The following is a 21,617-nucleotide window of genomic DNA, read 5'->3' on the forward strand; positions in this document are numbered from 1 at the left end:
TAAAGGTGGTGATTTTAATATACTCTGGACAAATAGATAAAGGAATGCATGGCATATGGGTCTCAATTAAATGTATGCACTTAATTGTGCATCATTCACTAGGAAATACCAAAGTAAGGGGGTGAAGACAAGGGGAAAGGATGTTGCTTGGGGAATTTAAAGGCCAAGTTATGCCCCAGCCCTGCATGGATGTGCTAGGAAGTGGAGAGGATGCTGAGAGACCCTGTCCTGTCCTCTGCACATATGCATACAGGGCAGAAGCCATATGGGGGAGACAATCAATCCCCCACCCTTAATAGCACATCTGCAGGCAGCTGCATGGTAGTATGAGCATAGGCTACACACCCTTTCTGACAGGCGTAGCAAAAAGCACTGTAGTCTGCACATACCAGCCACCCTGAGCCAGATGTGAAAAGTTAGTTAGGTGCCTAAAAATGCAGCTAAGCACCTGGTGCAATTTTTAAAAGCACTTTGGTGCCTAACTACTAATGAAACCAGTGGGGGTTAGGAACTTGGGCACTTCTGAAAAATCCCAGTAGGTGTCTATGTGCATCTTTAAGCACCTAAATACCTTTAAAAATCTGGCCCTATGATAGCAAAGACCTTAATCCTTCCTTCTCCTCTGCTCTGGAGTGCAGGCATGCCCTTCTTTCAGTGCTCTAAGCAGCCATCATTTTGCCCTAAATGTTTAAAAGAAGAGTTCCCAATACCTGAGCACATAGCTTATGTGAGTGGCAACTACATCTGTTTGCATACAGGTGGGAGTCTTGCCTGAGTAACGATTTCATGACTGGGCCCCATATTAACACTATGTAACTTTACTTACATACATAATGTTCATCTGGTTCTCTTACTTTTCCAGGAAACAGAAACTGACCTACTACCCTGATGGAGCCTTGTAAGAACGTTGCTAAACCATCTAGATTTTTGTCTCCCCCAAATGTTGTCCCGTGCATTGACACATCAAAAACAACAGTCTCGTCTTTTTTATGAAAAGCAGCAGTCTACCTTTCGATGGTGCTGTTGCCTCTCTCTGTCATTTGGGCCCGCTTTTGCTGCCACTGAAATCAGTGGCATCACTTTTTATGGGGTACTAGCACAAGCAGTAATTAAATTACAGGGGCTGCTGCCACAACAGTTTACTCCAATGTAACTCTTATTGACGTCATCGGACTTGCACTTGGTTTATACTAGCATAAGTGCGATCAGAATCAAGACCATGGTCTTCAAAATAAAGGATATTTGCTATAAGGATACTTATTAGAAAACGAACAGGAGCCTGAGTTTGCCAAGCTCATACTGCAAGACTGTTTTAGTCAGGCGAGTTTTTGGTTTATTATCTTGACTTTGGAGACAATTTTTTTGAGGTGGTTGGTTGGTGTGTCCCCCCCCTTTTTTGGGGGGGGTCTTTTAATTTGGTATTATAGGCAAGGAGAGGCTCTACTAAGAGCAGAATATGTTCTAAGCTGCTTTGCATTCTGAGTTTTTTAATAATGATTTTACACAGTACCTAGCCATTTATGATCAAAAGTTACCTTCATAACGGAGTTTAAAATACGAGCAGTTAACAACCCAAAATGAATAATTTTATTAGAAATTCTCAAGTGTACACTACTAGCACAACTCACTGGGGTAGCAGCCAAGAACTCACTACATGAATGCGAATTTTCTTAATTAGGAAAAAAAATCTTCTACCTTCAACTATTTTTCCTTATGGCATTTTCTTAGTTTTATTCCTTTCATTACATCCTTATTAGCATTATAGTTCCTCATAAAACAAACGTATCTTTTGATTATTTTATTTTTCTTTAAATAATGTAATTTGTTCTAATCCACTGGAAGGTGATGAGGGAGAGCAACTGTCAACGTCAAGAATAGGGGAGTGCTGGGTGCAAGACACAGCTGGAGCGTACCTGGTTGTGGTCAGACAGTGCTCATTTGTGCCTTCATTTTTTTACCCTTTTGAGATCTGAGCAGAATCATGGCTGTTGTAGCTTTATGGAATACAGATCTATAATTTTGGCTCTAAACACAGCAGCAAATTAGGTCACCTTAACAGAAACTTGAGAGTCACCAGCAGGTTCAGTTCCAGGAGGTTCTAAGGCAGTGGTGGGCAACTCGCGCCGCTTCCCGCAGCTCTCGTTGGCCAGGAACAGAGAACCATGGCCACTGGAAGCTGTGGGCGGCCATGCCTGCAGACGGTCAATGTAAACAAACTGTCTCATGGCCTGCCAGTGGATTACCCTGATGGGCCACCTGTGGCTCACAGATTGCCCACCACTCTTCTAAAGCCTAGAAAAAGAGAGGCATCTTACAGTGCATTCTAAGGCCATGACCCTAAAGTATGGATCATATGAGCTGACCCCACTGCCCACAGAGAGCTATCCTGACTTTTGTGACTGAAGAGGACCCCTGCACAGAGCAGCTTGCAGGATTGGGGCCTAAGAGTGCTCAGGCTCTGATATATGTCTGACAGGAATTAATTAGAGGTCACAGCCTGTTACTGGGACTTAACTTTTACCTCAGGACAGACACCCACAGCATTCCTGCCATAAACACGAGAGGTGGCTGGGCATAGGCAAAGAGGCAGCCTTTGAGGTAACTAAGACCTTAACCAGCACCTCGAGAAGTGTATAGGTAGCCATTCAATGGTAAAGAGTACTGATGTATAAGTTCTCAGCAGTCTGCCCTACTCAAAAAGTGGGTAAACATATTCTACAGTAGTTGAAGCATTTCATTGTCAATCAAAGTTATGACCAGCAAGAAGGCCATGCAATTGTCTAATTTTCCAGTAAAAGATGTGTATAATCCTGGTGGGAATGTGTCTGAGAGAAAATAGTGAAATCTCTTCCAACTACAGCTGTCAAGCAATTAAAAAAAATTGCACTTAATCACGAGATTAAAAAATAATCACGATTAATTGCAGTTTTAATTGCGCTGTTAAACAATAATAGAATACCAATTTAAATTTATTATACATATTTTGGATGCTTTTCTACATTTTCAAATATACTGGTTTCAATTACACTACAGGATACGAAGTATACAGTGCTCACTTTGTATTTTTTATTACAAATATTTGCACTGTAAAAAAAGATAAGCAAAAGAAATGGCACGTTTCAATTTACTTCATACAAGTATGGTATTGCAATCTCTTTATCATGAAAGTGCAACTTACAGATGTAGAATTTTTTTTTTTACATAACTGCACTGAAAAACAAAACTGTGTAAAACTTTAGAGCCTACAAGTTGACGCATGAAGGGGTACATGAATGTTTAGTATATCTGGCACATAAATACCTTGCAAGACCGGATACAACAGTGCCATGGGAATACCTGTTCTCACTTTCAGGTGACACTGTAAATAAGAAGTGGGCAGTATTATCGCCTGTATATGTAAACAAACTTGTTTTTCTTAGGTTTCAGAGTAGCAGCCGTGTTAGTCTGTATTCGCAAAAAGAAAAGGAGTACTAGTGGCACCTTAGAGACTAACCAATTTATTTGAGCATAAGCTTTCATGAGCTACAGCTCACTTCATCGAATTTGCCTTAGCAATTAGCTGAACAAGAAGTAGGACTGAGTGGACTTTTATGAGGTGAATTGAAAAATACTATTTCTTTTGTTTATCTTTTTTTACAGTGTAAATATTTTTAAACAAAAGAATAATATAAAGTGAGCACTGTATGCTTTGTATTCTGTGCTGTAATTGAAATCAATATATTTGAAAATGTAGAAAAGCATGCAAAAATGTATAATAAATTTAAATTGGTATTCTATTGTTGTTTAATAGTGCGATTAAAACTGCGATTAATCGTGACTTTTTGAATCTAGTTAATTTGTTTTGAGTTAATCACTTGAGTTAACCGTGATTAATTCACAGCCCTACTTCTAACTATCTTGGATTTTTTTATAGCACCCATCATTATGGTATTTTTACCAGATGAAGATCTAAGGTTAGTTCTGGCCATTGGCACTAGCTGTGAGTTCTGGAGCAGTTTGTGTGTTAAAAGAAAACACAAGTGATATGGTCTCCTGGATAGGTGACCAAACTGTGTGCATGTCAACACTGGAATTAAACACCTGTGATTGGCCCAAGTCAGCTGATACAGGGTCGTGTAGCTCAGGCTACAGGGCTGTAAAATTGCAATGTGGAGCCCAAGAGGTGGGATCTTGCATGGGGAGAGGGTCCAAGAACCCCAGCTCCACTCTGGGCCCAAACGTCTACACTGCAATTTGACAGCCCTGTAGACAAAGCCTGAGTCAGCTGACATGGGCCAGGCCTGGGTATTTAATTGCAGCATAGAGATACCCTGTGAGATAGGCCACCCGAGTTCTACTCCTGCCTCTGTGAATCTCTACTTCTGTGACTTTAGACAAATCACTTAACACATCTGTGCCTCAATTTCCCTCTGCCTCTAAAATAGAATAGTAATCTTTACTTAAGATGACCATATTTTCAAAATCTACAGTCAGGACACTTTTGTGGAGGCAATTCTTAGGATGATGAAAAAGCCATACCAAAAGCACAATGTTTCTTAAAAGGTGTGCAGGTGTCATGAGTGCCAGAGTGTGACTCAGTAGTGATACATGGATATTTTTCATAATGGAGGATTTGTTTCCAGTGACTTTGTGTTCTGAATAACTTGTCACAAAACCCTGAACAAGCATTGTTAAAACTCATACAGAGCAAAAGAACGCCTCGGATATTGTTTACACTCATTCAACTTTTCACGCCCACCCCATTTATCAGAGTGAACACTCATTTCACCTGATTGATTGTTTTTTTCAAGCTATTTTATTATTCTTGGTAGAAATTGTTCTGTGGTCACCATGAACATTTTGTAGTTATTAAAAAACCCTAAAGATTTTGATTAATGAAATAAATAAATAATAAATAAAATAATAAACCATCTCAGATGACCTAAAAGAAGCTCTTGGGAATATCATACAAGATAGATCTTTGGTCACTTTCTGCTTACCTACCTTTGTAAAGCATGTTGCAATAGATCGCCCAGCTGAGAATCTGCCCCATTTGACGTTATGAATGAGACTGGTTAAGTATTCATCTCCTTATTTTTATTAGAGACTTGGGGGCTTGCATACAGTGTGATGTCTAGCCAACAGGAACCACTATTTGAGTGCTTCTGTTTTTCATCAGAATAAGAGAAAATAAAAATGTTTTGACTTTGCAAGATACAGGATTAAAAGCAGCTGCGACACTGGTGAAAGAGAAGTTCTAAATAAAACCTACTCAAAAATAAAGAGGAAGAGTCATGACAAGCGATCACTTTTGTTTTCTAATATCAAATGGCAGTTGGATTAACATATCAGGTCTCCCATGCCCAGGGCCCTCACTCAAATCTTTCATTTCCTAAAGTTCAACGGGCAGCAAGTGCCTCCATCTCAATATCTTTGCCGTCTTGAGTGTTAATCCTTTTGGCATGCAGTGAAATATTCTTTTTGCAAATGAACTTCAGATTCTTTACCCACCAAAATATGCAAACTTCAATTTTGATCGTCTACAAACCGTTGTCGGGTTAGGTTTGAGAATAGTGTGGCAAATTTATCTTCCAAAAACATCTGTGCTTAAATTGCCCACCAAGGTATCATATACTGCTTCTGATCTAACAACTTTGCAAATTGCTTTCCTGATTAAAAAAAAAAAAGACACTGATTATTCTAACTTCAAAAGGCAAGGTGAAAATACTTTCTGCAAAATGACAGCAATTATGGAAGGGGGGGGTGTTATTTATAGATGTGCAATAGACATCAGTTAATCATCACCATCAAGGCTGATTTCTAAGTGTTAGTTTAGGTGAGATTTTGATGCCTAACTCATTATCAGCTTCAAATGATGCCTGTTCCTCTCCACTAGCGGTTTCACTTTCAACAGTCTTAGACAACATAGAATGCATACAATGTAGCTGTAATTAAGTCATTCTCCAGGGAAGAGATAATAGTGAGTTAAAAGATACCTTGAGAGTGCTAATTTATCCACAGGGGTTCTTTTCTATTAGAGTTTAAATACTTTTAAGACTTAGTAGAAAAGTCCTAATTTGAAAGAACTGCAAAAGATCAAAGTAAACAAAGGAACGACGTCATTACACAGCATTAGTCTTATAGGTCATACATATACATCTCTAATAGTATTTCAGCACTTGTGCTTTAATCTCTTTTGGTAAAACCAGAGATTTGCATCCAGAAACTACTCCATTGTCCCCCAAAATGGCAAGTAGTCACCTAATTACATTTAATTAAATTATGGATGGTTAGTTACTAGTCACAGCAGAATCTTGGCCAAAGCCATGAACACTGCAAATAAAAGGAGAAAAGAATTCATTGTATATCTAAACTAGGGAATATATAGTATTTTAGTAACTGGAAGCAGAGACCAACACGATCATCTAGTTTTTCCTCTTGCCAGCCTATGATAGTTCTAGTATTATGGAGAGGTAGTAGGTTTCCAAAAATTAAAATTGCCACCAGCTTCCATTTTAAAGCCCTATTTTCACTCCCTTATAACTTAAGTTTGGACATTTCCATATTTACTCTGCAGTAAAGGGAGACTAGTTCTGCAAAGGTCAAAGAAAATTTGTCAGTTTGACAATACCCACCTGCGGAAGTGAAGAAACAGATTGACAGAGCCAGAAGAGTACCCAGAAGTCACCTACTACAGGACAGGCCCAACAAAGAAAGTAACAGAACGCCACTAGCCGTCACCTACAGCCCCCAACTAAAAACTCTCCAATGCATCATCAAGGATCTACAACCTATCCTGAAGGATGATCACTCACTCTCACAGATTTTGGGAGACAGGCCAGTCCTTGCTTACAGACAGCCCCTCAACCTGAAGCAAATACTCACCAACAACCACACACCACACAACAAAAACACTAACCCAGGAACCTATCCTTGCAACAAAGCCTGTTGCCAACTGTGTCCACATATCTATTCAGGGGACACCATCATAGGGCCTAATCACATCAGCCACACTATCAGAGGCTCATTCACCTGCACATCTACCAATGTGATATATGCCATCATGTGCCAGCAATGCCCCTCTGCCATGTACATTGGCCAAACCAGACAGAGAATAAATGGACACGAATCAGACGTCAAGAATTGTAACATTCAAAAACCAGCCGGAGAACACTTCAATCTCCCTGGTCACTCGATTACAGACCTAAAAGTCACAATATTACAACAACAAAAACTTCAAAAACAGACTCCAACGAGAGACTGCTGAACTGGAATTAATTTGCAAATTGGATACCATTAAATTGGGCTTGAATAAAGACTGGGAGTGGATAGGTCATAACACAAAGTAAAACTATTTCCCCATGCTTATTTCCCCCCCACCCCCTTGCCGCCCCCACTGTTACTCTCACCTTCTTGTCAACTGTTGGAAATGGGCCATCCTGATTATCACTACAAAAGGTTTTCTTCTCCTGCTGATAATAGCTCACCTTAATGGATCACTCCCATTATAGTGGGTATGGCAACACCCATTTTTTCATGTTCTCTGTGTGTGTATGTATATCTTCCTACTGTATTTTCCACTGCATGCATCCAATGAAGTGGGTTTTAGCCCACAAAAGCTTATGCTCAAATCAATTTGTTAGTCTCTAAGGTGCCATAAGTACTCCTTGTTCTTTTTGTCAGTTTCTGAATCACATAAAATCACCCTAATCTGAGAAGGCTGCTATGACCGTGGTTGCTGGAGGGGCCTCACTGAGAGTGCTCAGTCAGGGCAAACTGCAAAGAATGGGGCAGACAATCCTCAAAACTGATGGTTTATTCTAATAATTAGATTCACTGAGCCAGCAACAAAACAGCTTCTGCAACACTTTTCTGGTTATCCAGAAACCAAAAATACAGTTCCCTTAAAGCAACCCAGCCCTGGGCTCCCACCCAGACAGCCAAATCAAATATGAGGAGGACACTGAAAATCTTATTCACCATATATAAAGTTTTACCAGCCCCAAGAAATTGGACACATTATGCTCTGTGTTTCAGATTTTACTCAAATATACACTTACAGCCAATTCTTATTAACTAATCTCCATTGTATTAAAAAGAAAAGAGAGTTCTTATGGTTAAAAGATCATTATACACAGAGATATGAATAAAGTCCTTAGGTCAGTTTCATAGCACAGATGTTGAGCTGCTGTTTTGCAAAAAATCCTTCCAGAATCAATTCATTAAGTCATAGTGCAATAGGCAGGCCATGTATTTAAATTCTTCCATGAGAAATTGCAGGGTAATCCAGAATAGAGCTGGATAGCTCAGTCTTGCGACTTCAACTTCTCCTGACAAAGCTTAAGCAGATCTGAGACAACAGGATCAGGCCCTAGAGTTCTCTGGCAGGCTACAATATCCTCTTGACAGCAGATAATACCACAGGCATTCCTTGGATGAAGAATAGGTAATATACATTGTTGCTTTGAAGTAAACTTTCTATTTCCTATTTATACACTGGTAGTTAGTTGCATTGATTAGCATAAGGCAATTCACCATTCAAAGGTTCACAGGTAGTTTACTACAAACTTAAAAGAGAAATAAGACAATGATATTATTACACCACACGTTTCATCTAATTGACAATATTCCCTTTTGATCTCTGAATCAACAGAATATAGTGATGAAATATTACCAACAGGAACCGAAGTTTTGCATCTACCGGCTAATTAGATCACATTGTTAAATTCCTAACAGATATAGGTAAACACAGACAAATACAATTAGTATTTACTTCTAATTCTGTGACAATATAGGTTTACATTTCAAAGGTTTTAGTGCATCTAAGGTGGCTTTGATAGCTATCTACAAGAAATGGCCCTGTTTACCGTTTCAGTACTTCCCTAATATGTTCTTAAAGGTTGATCTTTAGATCACTTAGCCTACTGGTTGTTTAACCCTCGCTGGCTCACTGTCACAGCTTCTCTAAGGTTACTAATTCCATGCTACATCTGACAAAGTTAAGCAAAGTTCTCAATTATGTTTGTTATGGATAGTTTTGGGCCAAATACTTTGGTTTCAGTGGGAATTATGGGCCCACTCCTGTGTCAGTTGTTAACTGATTGATTGATTGGGCATTGACTTTAGTGGGAGCATGACTGAGCACTATGGCCAGAACTCACTGAAGTCAATAGGAGTCTTTCCTTTGGACTAGTCTCTATATGTGTAAGTGAGTGTGTTGCTGTTAGCTGCATGTTGCTCAGAAAGAACATTAGGGGTATTTCTACAGCTAATTGGTATCTATAGCAAGATTGGTTACTTACCTCAAATGGGGTAAATCATAGAATCATAGAAGGTTAGGGTTGGAAGGGACCTCAGGAGGTCATCTAGTGTTTCTGGAGCTGAAAGAATAGGATTCAATTCTCAGCTTTGCAGGTGTGTGTAGCTGATTATTATGGAGAAGAAGGTAGCCCTTCTGTCATTAAGATCATGGTTCCATTATTAAGCTGATCCTATCCTCCCTAGTAAACTCGAGAGGAAGAAGAAAATCCTCATGCTTTCAAATGTTTACAGTTACCTCTCAGAATATTTGCTGAAAAGTGTGATTAAACTAAGTGTCTTTGAGATTAAATGATCTTTAACTGGCTATTTTATTTTCATTTTTTTGAAAAATGTCTGTTTCTTTGTGACTCTTTACCTGTCCAAGAAAATTACATTACCCCACAACACATGAATCCTAGACTGATTTTGACATATAGTCATGAAGAAGCAGTTTTCAAGGGAAGGAATATAGTAAACTATTTAACAAATTGCCATTACGTGAAAACTAGATCAGATACTAATACTTTTATTTATACAGCACCCAAAAATGTGCTAGGTGCATATACTTAAGCAATACCAACATAAATTATTTGATACAAAGTATATAATATGACAAAGAGAGAGAGAGAGAGAGAGAGAGAGAGAGAGAATACGTATGAATGTGGTATGTCATCCAGTTTCTATCAGCTTGAGTTCAAAATGTTCACATTACTCATGAGTGATGAGACCACCTGTGAGTTCTACAGGTCATCCCCAATGAGTGTAAATCAAATCTTTATACCACACCAGCATGTGTTCTATTTACCACATTGCACACGTGTAGTGCTGAGAGATACCGTGGTGATAAACACTGAATAAGATGCATAGTGAAAAATAACTGATCCATTTCAGAAACTTCTATAATTGTCAAAAATTGATTTTCTGTACCTAATGTCATGATTTTAAGGTCCTCTCAGAACCTATTAGAGTCAGGAGCAAATGTTGGGTTCCATTGGGAATCTGGAAATCTCCCCTGTCCAATGGTATGTAGCACCAATCCCTAGCAATAAAATGGTGTGAGATATCTGCTCTTAAGACTGTCATTTGTATAGGACAGAATACTGCCTGTCCTGCATCTCAGACGAGTGAACTGGGAGATGAGGCTGAAGGGAGGAAGAAAAAAATGTATTAGATAGGTTTTCTCATTGGAAACTGCTTGCATTAGCTTGGAGATATGAGGTAAAATCCTGGCCCTGATGAAATCTAAGGGAGTTTTACCATTGACTGCAATGGGGCCAGGATTTCATCCTTAGAATTTTAGAAATACTCCCAGCAGAGGTAGATTTAGATGATAGAGTGCAAGTGAGATGATCAAGGCAAATGTTAAAAGCTGTTTATCACGTGGATATCCCCACCACAGATATGGTGTATGTACGCACATTGTTCAATTAAACAGGCATGAACAGGAAGCATATTTAAGATGACTCATTTTCCAGTCTCCTGAATTAATATATTTCAGTGAGATTTCTTTGCACATAATTTAAATTAGTAGGGTTCCAAAGAAAACTCTGAAGCAACTCAGAACTATGCCATTTCATTGTGGAAAATTAAACCCACCTAATGAATTTTCATAATAGATACCAATGAAAAGGGATTTATAATTAAAGTGAATATACCATAGACCAAACAAAGAAGAAAATGGGGAATTCAAGTAAGAAAAATTCCATACCAGGCTGCCTTGAAAATATGAAAGAAATACAGAGCACCTTCTTCTGAGGCTCTTCTCAGGAGACAAGCATTTTGTAAATTACACTGCTCTGATGATACAAAAGTATTTCATGTAGCAGTAGCTAGCAGCAGTGGTAGAGCTGGCTTATTAATATTTCATGGTGAAAAGATAAACTAAGAGACAAGTGCATTGTTGTCTGGGTTTAACTCCATGTCATTTACTAATGTCTATGATTTTTGAAATGCTAGCATTGAAACATGTGATTATACCCTTACAATTGCCATATACTGTGTACTAAACTAGTCATGCATTTGAGGAACGGTTATTGGGAAAAGCAGATGACAGTACAGTTAGATAGTAACAGAACCAAAGTATAGACCAAATGCTGATTTACTTCCTCAATTAAGAACTTGATTTTATCTTCAGATCAACATGTTAAAGTAATAATAAAAGTATAGTATTTGCATTTGTGGGAACCTCAGAGTTAAGAATACCTTGGGAATGGAGGTTGTTCGTAACTCTGAAATGTTCATAACTCTAAACAAAACGTAATGGTTGTTCTTTCAGAAGTTTACAACTGAACACTGACTTAATACAGCTTTGAAACTTTACTATGCACAAGAAAAATGCTGCTTGCCCCTCCCCCCCTTTTTTTTGGTCATTTACATGTATTTGTTGCTTTTTTTTTGGTCTCTGCTGCTGCCTGTACTTGGGTTCCAAATGAGGTGTGTGGTTGATTGGCCAGTTCATAACTCTGGTGTTCATAACTCTGAGGTTCCACTGTAGTTATTCAAATACTCTGATCTAGGTCCCATATGAGGCAACCTTCATGAACACTGGCTGTTTTGCAACCTGGATGGAATATGCAACCCACATGAGTCTCCTTAATAGACAGTTGTCTGCATACATGCCATTTTATATTGAACAAAAACGTAGCTACTCAGGGATTCATGTCAAGTTGAGATATTTCCTGAGGAACTTTTGATCCAAAACTCAAAGAATTACACTTTTCCTTATCCAACAGTAGTTTACCAATTTGTGGCTGATATAAGAGAGATCGCTATTTAAATCATACAATTAAATAATGAATGTTCTTCATTACATTTTGGTTTAAGCACACAGTGAATGAGAGAACACAAGTAAAGGGAAATTGCTTATAAAAATGTTAGAGGGGATTGCAGACATTTTACCATGTCAGAGTATCAGAGGACTGGAAGGGATCTCAGGAGGTCATCTAGTCCAGTCCTCCGCACTCATGGCAGGACTAAGTATAATCTAGAAACATCCCTGACAGGTATTTGTCTAACTTGCTCTTTAAAATCTCCAATGATGGATATTCCACAACCTCTCCACAGGCAATTTGTTACAGCGTTTTACTACCCTGAGAGGAAATTTTTACTAATGTCCAACCTAAGCCACCCTTGCTGCAACCTAAACCTGCCCATTGCTTCTTGTCCTATCCTCAGAAGTTAGAGAGAACAATTTTTCTCCCTCCTTTTTGTAACAACCCGTTATGTACTTGAAAACTGTTTTCATGTCCCCTCTCAGTCTTCTCTTCTCCAAATTAAACAAATGCAATTTTTCAGTCTTCCCTCATAGGCCACATTTTCTAAGCCTTTAATCATATTCGTGATCTAATTTACCTCAATTTCAGTAAGTCATTTGATACGGTTCCACATGGGGAATTATTAGCTAAATTGGAAAAGATGGGGATCAATATGAAAATTGAAAGGTGGATAAGGAACTGGTTAAAGGAGAGATTACAACAGGTAACACTGAACGGGGGATCAATATGAAAATTGAAAGGTGGATAAGGAACTGGTTAAAGGAGAGATTACAACAGGTAACACTGAACGGTGAACTGTCAGGAGGTTACTAATGCAGTTCCTCAGGGATAGGTTTTGGGACCAATCCTATTTAATCTTTTTATTACTGACCTTGGCACAAAAAGTGGGAATATGCTAATAAAGTTTGCGATGGCACGAAGCTGGGAGGTATTGCCAATACAGAGAGGGACTGGGATATCATATAGGAAGATCTGGATGACCTTGTAAACTGGAATAATAGTAATAGGATGAAATTTAATAGTGAAAAGTGCAAGGTCATGCATTTAGAGATTAATAACAAGAATTTTTGTTATAAACTGGGGACGCAAAACTTGGAAGTAACAGAGGAGGAGAAGGACCTCGGAGTAGTGGTTGATCACGGGATGTCTATGAGCTGACAATGTCATATGGCTATGAAAAAAGCTAACGTGGTCTTGGGATGTATCAGGTGAGGTATTTCCAGTAGAGATAAGGAGGTGTTAGTACCATTATACAAGGCACTGGTGAGACCTCATCTGGAATATTGTGTGTGGTTCTGGTCTCCCATGTTTAAAATGGATTAATTCAAACTAGAACAGGTACAGAGAAGAACTAGTAGGATGATCCAGGGAATGGAAAACCTGTCTTATGAAAGGAGACTCAAAGAGCTTGGCTTGTTTAGCCTAACCAAAAGAAGGCTGAGGGGAGATACGATTGCTCTCTATAAATATATCAGAGGGATAAATACCAGGGAGGGAGAGAAATTATTTAAGCTCAGTACCAATGTGGATACAAGAACAAATGGATATAAAATGGCCATCAGAAAGTTTAGACTTGAAATAAGATGAAGGTTTGTAACCATCAGAGGAGTAAAGTTCTGGAATAGCCTTCCAAGGGGAGCAGTGGAGGCAAAAGATATATCTGGCTTCAAGACTAAGCTTGATAAATTTATGGAGGGGATGGTATGATGGCATAGCCTAATTTTGGCAATTAATTGATCTTTGACTATTAGCGGTAAATATGCTCAATGGCCTGTGATGGGATGTTAGATAGGGTTGGATCTGAGATACTACAGAGAATTTTTTCCTGGGTGCCTGGCTGGCAAGTCTTGCCCACATGCTCAGGGTTTAGCTGATCACCATATTTGGGGTTGGGAAGTAAGTCTCCTCCAGAGCAGATTGGCAGAGGCCCTGGGGGTTTTTCACCTTGCTCTGCAGCGTGGGGCACGGGTCACTTGCTGGAGGATTCTCTGGACCTTGAAGTCTTTAAATGATGATTTGAAGACTTCAGTACATAGGTCAGGGGTTTGCTACAGGAGTGGGTGGGTGAGATTCTGTGGCCTGCGTTGTGCAGGAGGTCAAACTAGACGATCATAATGGTCCCTTCTGACCTTAAAGTCTATGATTCTATGATCTTGTCAAACTAACCTGATATCCTTTTTCCCCATGAGATTGCAAGTTTGGTTTATAAAGCTAATCGTGTTAATATAAGATACTAAGACTTCTGTAAGGTGTTTGATTTAGTACTGCACAACATTTTGATTTAAAAAAATTAACATGGCCACAATAAATGGATTAAAAACTGGCTAACTGATAGGTTTCAAAATGCAATAGTAAATGGGCAATCATCATTGAGTGGGTGTGTTTCCAAAAGGGTCCCACAGGGATTGGTTCTTGGCCCTACGCTATTTAACATTTTTATTAATGACATGGAAGAAAACATCAAATCACTACTGATAGTTTCCAGATTATACAAATATTGAAGGAGTGGCAAATAATGAAGAGGAGGTCACTGATTCAGAGCAATCGAGATCACTCAGTAAACTGGGTGCAAGTATACAATATTCATTTTAATACAGCTAAATGTAAATGTATACCTCTAAGAACAAAGAATGTAGGCCATACTTCCAGGATGCGGGACTCTTCTGGGAAGCAATAACTGGAAAAGATCTGGGGCTCGTGGTGGATAATCAGCTGAACATGAACCCCCAATGTGACTCTCTGGACAAAAGAGCTAATGTGATGCTGGGATGGCACTGGTGCAAGTGGTGCTGAAATACTGTGCTCACAGTGCCAACAGAAGGATGTTGATACATTGGAGAGGGTTCTGAGATGAGCCACAAGAATGGTTAAAGGATTAGAAAACATGCCTTGTAGTGACAGATTCAAGGAGATCAATCTATTTAGTTTAACAAAGAAAAGGTTAAGGGGTGACTTTATTACAGTCTATAAGTTCCTATATGGGGAAGAAATATTTGATAATGGGCTCTTCAATCTAGCAGAGAAAGGTCTAACATGTTCCAAAGGTTTCAGAGTAACAGCCGTGTTAGTCTGTATTCGCAAAAAGAAAAGGAGTACTTGTGGCACCTTAGAGACTAACCAATTTATTTGAGCATAAGCTTTCATGAGCTACAGCTCACTTCATCGGATGCATACTGTGGAAAATACAGAAGATGTTTTTATATACACAGACCATGAAAAAATGGGTGTTTATCACTACAAAAGGTTTTCTCTTCCCCCACCCCACTTTCCTGCTGGTAATAGCTTATCTAAAGTGACCACTCTCCTTACAATGTGTATGATAATCAAGGTGAGCCATTTCCAGCACAAATCCAGGGTTTAACAAGAACGTCTGAGGAACGGGGGTGTGGGGGTGGAGGGGGTAGGAAAAAACAAGGGGAAATAGGTTACTTTGAATAATGACTTAGCCACTCCCAGTCTCTATTCAAGCCTAAATTAATTGTATCCAAATACTGGAAGTTGAAGCTAGACAAATTCAGACTGAAACTAAAAAAAAAAAAAAAAGTATGCCTGTAACAGTGAGGGTAATTAACCATTAGAACAAGTTGCCAAGGATCCTGGTGGATTCTCCATCACTGACAATTTTTAAATCAGGATTGGATTTAAAAAAAATAAATTAATTAATTAATATAATATAATATCTCGGAATTATTCTGGGGAAATTCAATTGCCTGTGTTCTACAGGAGCTCAGACCAGATGATCACAATGGCCCCTTCAAGCCTTGGAATCTGTAAATATTTTATTATTTTCTATTTCTCTAAAACCTTAAATAAAATGTATTTGTATTAAGGCAACTTGAACTTAGTATCTGAACTGTTACCAGAAAACAGTTGATGGTTGGCCCAAGCAGAGAAAGTACTTTAAGCTCTGAGGACACCCAGCCAAATATACTATACTTGGAAATGAAATGTTGGGCATAGATTAGACTGCCATCTCCCTCTTCAAACAATACCAGGGAAGAGTTGCTAAGGACAATTATAGAGGTGGTCAAAGCTAAGTGATCCAGGAGATAGAAAAATGTAAAAGCATTCAGAGGGCTCACTCCTTGCGTTTCAAAAGTCTGTTTATTTCCTGGCCTTGCCCAGAGGCACAAGTATCAAAATGCAGAGAGGAAAAAAAAAAAGCTACTATGGAATTATTTCTGACACATGAAACATCAGAAGAAAACAAGATCAAAGACATACAGGTAAGTATCTGATATTTTACCTTAAGTGACCTATCTCTAGTCCACACATCATGTGATATCTTAATGCCACTACAGGGACTCATACTAAGTAGAAAAACTTCCTAACGGTCAGGGTGGTTAAGCACTTTAATAAATTGCCTACGGAGGTTGTGAAATCTCCATCATTAGAGGTTTTTAAGAGCAGGTTAGACAATCACCTGTAAGGGATGGTCTAGATAATACTTAGTCCTGCCTTGAGTACAGGGGACTGGACTAGATGACCTCCCTTCGATTCTATATCTTCCAGTTCTCAAATCTTATTTTTTCCCCCTTAATATCCATTCTCTGTTAAATATGTATTTTTGTCATCTTGTCAGATTGTATTAGTCGTTTTTACAGGTCCACTACTCTCTACTGAGGATTCCATTACACATAGTAAGTGCTCCTGACGGATTCCAGATTGCAGCACTGGGACTGGAATCTACTATCGAACAGATACAGTGGGAGCTCAGCAGAATATGTTTGCCAATTATGCTAATGTGCCACTTGACTTGAACACCCTAGAAGATGAGTTGATTGTTAATTAATTCAGTCAATGGCCTCTCATCTGGGACTGCCAACAACGGTTGCAATTTTGATGGCACATTTTGTGATAGAGACACCTATCAGCTGACAGCATCAGCACATTTCACATATGCCACCAAGGAACCATCATGGCAATGCCAACATGGGCTGGATATGAGTTACCTGGACGTGAATAGCTCCATATTCCATTCTCAATGCTCTGTCACTCGCTGCTGCTAACTCTTGTTTTTCCTCTCTTTTAATTCTCTGTCCAACTTCACTTCTAAACAAATAATGCCCCTGGAAACTTGATTGGTTTGCATGCAAAAATGGCACCACTCAGTCTTACTAAAACTAGTTGTCTGTTTGACTTCCACTGTTTACAGTCCTTCCATTTCTTATTATTTCTCTAATAGCTAGCAAGGTTTGGTATGCTTCTCTTCATTAGATCCAGAAAACGTTACCACTGGTTTTCTAGGCACGCATTCAGTACCTTTCCAGTACCTTTATTACTATAGCTGCTGTGAAACTCTCTGGTACCTCCTTAGCTGAAGTTTCCTGCTGAGCTGCAGGGACTTCTGAACTAGCATTTATATCTGATAGCTCAGCTAGAGCTGAAACACTCTTTTCCTTCTTAGCGCTAAGTGTTCCAGTTTCATTGGCAGTAAACATCTTTAAAACTACCTGCATTTCCCTGAAGAGCCCTTGAAATGTGCATTTTTTTTTCTCCTCAGTATCTGCAAACAGGCATTGGCATCTATGTCAGACAAGTTTAAGGGATTCTGATTTTTTTTTCCAGGAAAGTATTTAATGTCAGTTCCAAGGCTAGTGTAATGGGGCTGCCACTCACCATTAGTGCACCTCCTTGCATCTAGATCTGGGAATGTAGCTCTTGCTGCATTGGGGGTCCCCTTGCTGCTTGTTGCTCATTCTGCGATAATCCCTTCTGGTCAACTTGGCCTCTGGCCAATTTACCATTTACTCCACCCCTTCTAGAGTTATAAAGTCCAACAGAACAATGGTCCAAATGCTGTCTCCAGATGGTGTTCAGCCCCAGCTCAGGGTTCTGTGTCACTATGCCAGTGGCTGGCAGGGGAACCTGGGCCCACCCTCTACACAGGGTTCCAGTCCAAGGACCCTATAACCAGTAGTCCCCGTTACTGTTACTATTTCTCTCGTTTCCTTCCTACCTAGACTCTCTATCTTCTCTTGCCTGTTTCTGGGTTTACCTCTGGAGTTCACTCTACTCCCCATGGTTACTTCACTCCTCCCAACTTCTTGCCAGACTCCTTACTCCAGGGCAGGATTTCATGGCTTATTCTCTCCCTAGACTTTCTCCTTGACCATGACAACCTCCTTTATCCTAGGGTGCAGGGAGGGCCCCCGAGAACAGGCTCCAGGTCCAGCCTGAATATCTACACTGCAAGTTTACAGCCCTGCAGCTGAGCCAGCTGACACAAGTCAGCTGCGAGTGTTTCACTGCAGTGTAGATATACCTTCAGGCCTTGCCAGCTCTACCCAGGCTGCTGTGGAGTGCACACCAGTTCACAGCTAGTCAAAGGTATTAAAGTCTCTAGTGTGGTGCAGCTGCTTTTCCCTTCTCTGCTAACATAGTGCCCTAAAGTGGCTTAACCTCTCTCTGCTCGCCCACCCTGCTACCAGCATAGCATGGCCAGAGGAGTGGGGTTTGGATGACCCTTTATCTTACTGATCATCAGCTGTGCTTTTGGACCGCTGTGGCCAATTGCTACCTGGTATCTGGTAGAACAAACTAAGGGCTGCTCTATCCCAGCAAATGGGAACCAGCCTGGTACAGAGCAGTGCAAATGTAAGCTTTAAACCACCTTTCCATCCCTCTTCAACACCCTCATGCACTGTGGTCAGAGCCGCGCTCCTATGCCCAGGCATCTCCTCTGATTACATGGAGAGTCCCTAAGAATTTCTGCTTCAGCTAAACTGAATACTGGCAAACATCGTGTATGTGCTTTCCTTTGAGTGTCCGTGGGGAGCTGGAGAGCTGCTGGGGAATCTCAACAATTTCAGTATATGGGAAAGTTCAAATCCTGTCTAGCATACGTCTGTCTCACAGTCAATCCTTGCTTTTCACTTCCCCCTCATGGGTATATGTACATGCCATCTCCTCCATCGCCTCTCTACAGTAAGGTGCCAAAATGTGTCTCTTTAAATCACTAAATCTTCCAATCACTTGCCAAGGTTTGTCAGAAAACATCCCCATCTGAACTGTTATCCTGTTAATCCACCTCCACAGGCCAAGGAGGGCATGTTGGCATCTGGCCAACCTATCACCTACCATTGGTTTTTCTTAGAACTGCTGCTAGGGCATATTTCTCTAGTGGGATTCTCACTGAAAGGCAGCCGTACTGAAACTCCCAGAACCAGACTTTTTTCCTAATCATTTAAGAATTTTGACTAAAGGCTTGTTCTAAGGATTCTGAATGGGATTAAAAATTTCTGCTTTGCAGTTTTCTGCCTTTACCTCTGATCCCACATGAGGTAGCAGCACTGGCATTTCAGGGAAGATGTTCAAGTTGTAATGGCCATGCTGGCTGACTCTAATGGCATCAGTATAGAAGGGGTGTCAGTCAAAGGCTGGAGGCTGAACCCTATATAGACTGTTTAATTATTTTTTAGGAAAAAAGACCGTCTCCCCTCTCATATGACAAAGCCATATATATGCCTGAGCTGTTCTTGTGCTTCTGTCTATGGCTCAAACAGAATAGGAGTACTTGTGGCACATTAGAGACTAACAAATTTATTAGAGCATAAGCTTTTGTGGGCTACAGCTCACCTCATCAGATGCATAGAATGGAACATATAGTAAAATATATAATCTCACACACACATACAGAGAAGGAAGAGGCTAATTAAGATGAGCTATTAGCAGCAGGAGAAAAGAACATTTGTAGTGATAATCAAGATGGCCCATTTAGACAGTTGACAAGAAGCTGTGAGGATACTTAACGTAGGGAAATAGATTTAATATGTGTAATGACCCAGCCACTCCCAGTCTCTATTCAAACCTAAGTTAATGGTATCTAGTTTGCATATTAAATCAAGCTCAGCAGTTTCTCGTTGTAGTCTGTTTTTGAAGCTTTTCTGTTGCAAAATTGCCACCCTTAAATCTTTTACTGAGTGGCCAGAGAGGTTGAAGTGTTCTCCTACAGGTTTTTGAATGTTATGATTCCTGATGTCAGATTTGTGTCCATTTATTCTTTTGCATGGAGTCTGTCCAGTTTGGCCAATGTACATGGCAGAGGGGCATTGCTGGCACATGATAGCATATATCACATTGGTAGATGTGCAGGTGAATGAGCCCCTGATGAAGTGCCTAATGTAATTAGGTCCTATGATGGTGTCACTTGAATAAATATGTGGACAGAGTTGGCATCGGGCTTTGTTGCAACGATAGGTTCCTGGGTTAGCGTTTTTGTTGTGTGGTGTGTGGTTGCTGGAGAGTATTTGCTTCAGGTTGGGGGGCTGTCTGTAAGTGAGGAATGGTCTGTCTCCCAAGATCTGTGAGAGAGGGATCATTTTTCAGGATAGGTTGTAAATCTTTGATGATGCGCTGGAGAGGTTTTAGTTGGGGGCTGAAGGTGACAGCTAGGGGTGTTCTGTTATTTTCTTTGTTGGGCCTGTCCTGTAGTAGGTGACTTCTGGGTACTCTTCTGGCTCTGTCAATCTGTTTTTTCACTTCAGGAGGTGGGTATTGTAGTTTTAAGAATGCTTGATAGAGATCTTGTAGGTGTTTGTCTCTGTCTGAGGGGCTGGAGCAAATGCAGTTGTATCTCAGAGCTTGGCATGTGGTGTGTGGATCATGTGGTGTGTCCTGGATGGAAGCTGGAGGCAAGTAGGTAAGTATAGTGGTCAGTAGGTTTCTGGTATAGGGTGGTGTTTATGTGACCATCGCTTATTAGCACAGTAGTGTCCAGGAAATGGACCACTTGTGTGGACTGGTCTAGGCTGAGGTTGATGGCGAGATGGAAATTTTTGAAATCATGGTGGAATTCCTCAAGGGCTTCTTTTCCATGGGTCCAGATGATGAAGATGTCATCAATTTAGCACAAGTAGAGTAGGGGTGTTAGGGGACGAGAGCTAAGGAAGCATTGTTCTAGGTCAGCCATAAAAATGTTGGCATACTGTGGGGCCATGCGGGTACCCATAGCAGTGCCACTGACTTGAAGGTATATATTGTCCCCAAATGTGAAATAGTTGTGGGTGAGGACAAAGTCACAAAGGTCAGCCACCAGGTTTGCCGTGACATTATTGGGGATACTGTTCCTGATAGCTTGTAGTCCATCTTTGTGTGGAATGTTGGTGTACAGGGCTTCTACATCCATAGTGGCCAGGATGGTGTTTTCTGGAAGATCACCAATGGATTGTAGTTTTCTCAGGAAGTCAGTGGTGTCTTGAAGATAGCTGGGAGTGCTGGTAGCATAGGGCCTGAGGGGAGAGTCCACGTACCCTAACAGCAGGATTGTCTGGCTGCCAATGCCTGAGATGATGGGGAGTCCAGGATTTCCAGGCTTATGGATCTTGGGTAGCAAATAGAATACCCCTGGTCGGGGTTCTAGGCGTGTGTCTGCACAGATCTGTTCCTGTGCTTTTTCAGGGAGTTTCTTGGGCAGATGGTGTAGTTTCTTTTGGTAATCCTCGGTGGGATCAGAGGATAATGGCCTGTAGAATGTGAAGTTAGAGAGCCGCCTAGCAGACTCTTGTTCATATTCCAACTTATTCATGATGACGACAGCACCTCCTTTGTCAGCCTTTTTGATTA

General features: G+C 40.3%; 1 long non-coding RNA gene across 1 annotated transcript in view; it reads right to left on the reverse strand.

Annotated features, from left to right (window-relative positions):
• LOC311526927 overlaps window positions 1-21,617 on the reverse strand; it is a 94,672-nt gene that overhangs the window by 69,148 nt on the left and 3,907 nt on the right. Inside the window, exon 2 of the long non-coding RNA XR_014713194.1 lies at window positions 9,282-9,359. This is a non-coding gene — a long non-coding RNA (uncharacterized lncRNA). The remainder of the gene's footprint in view (window positions 1-9,281; window positions 9,360-21,617) is intronic.

Source organism: Lepidochelys olivacea, assembly GCF_965140295.1.
Source record: "Lepidochelys olivacea isolate rLepOli2 genome assembly, chromosome: 1".
Taxonomy (NCBI): domain Eukaryota; kingdom Metazoa; phylum Chordata; order Testudines; family Cheloniidae; genus Lepidochelys; species Lepidochelys olivacea.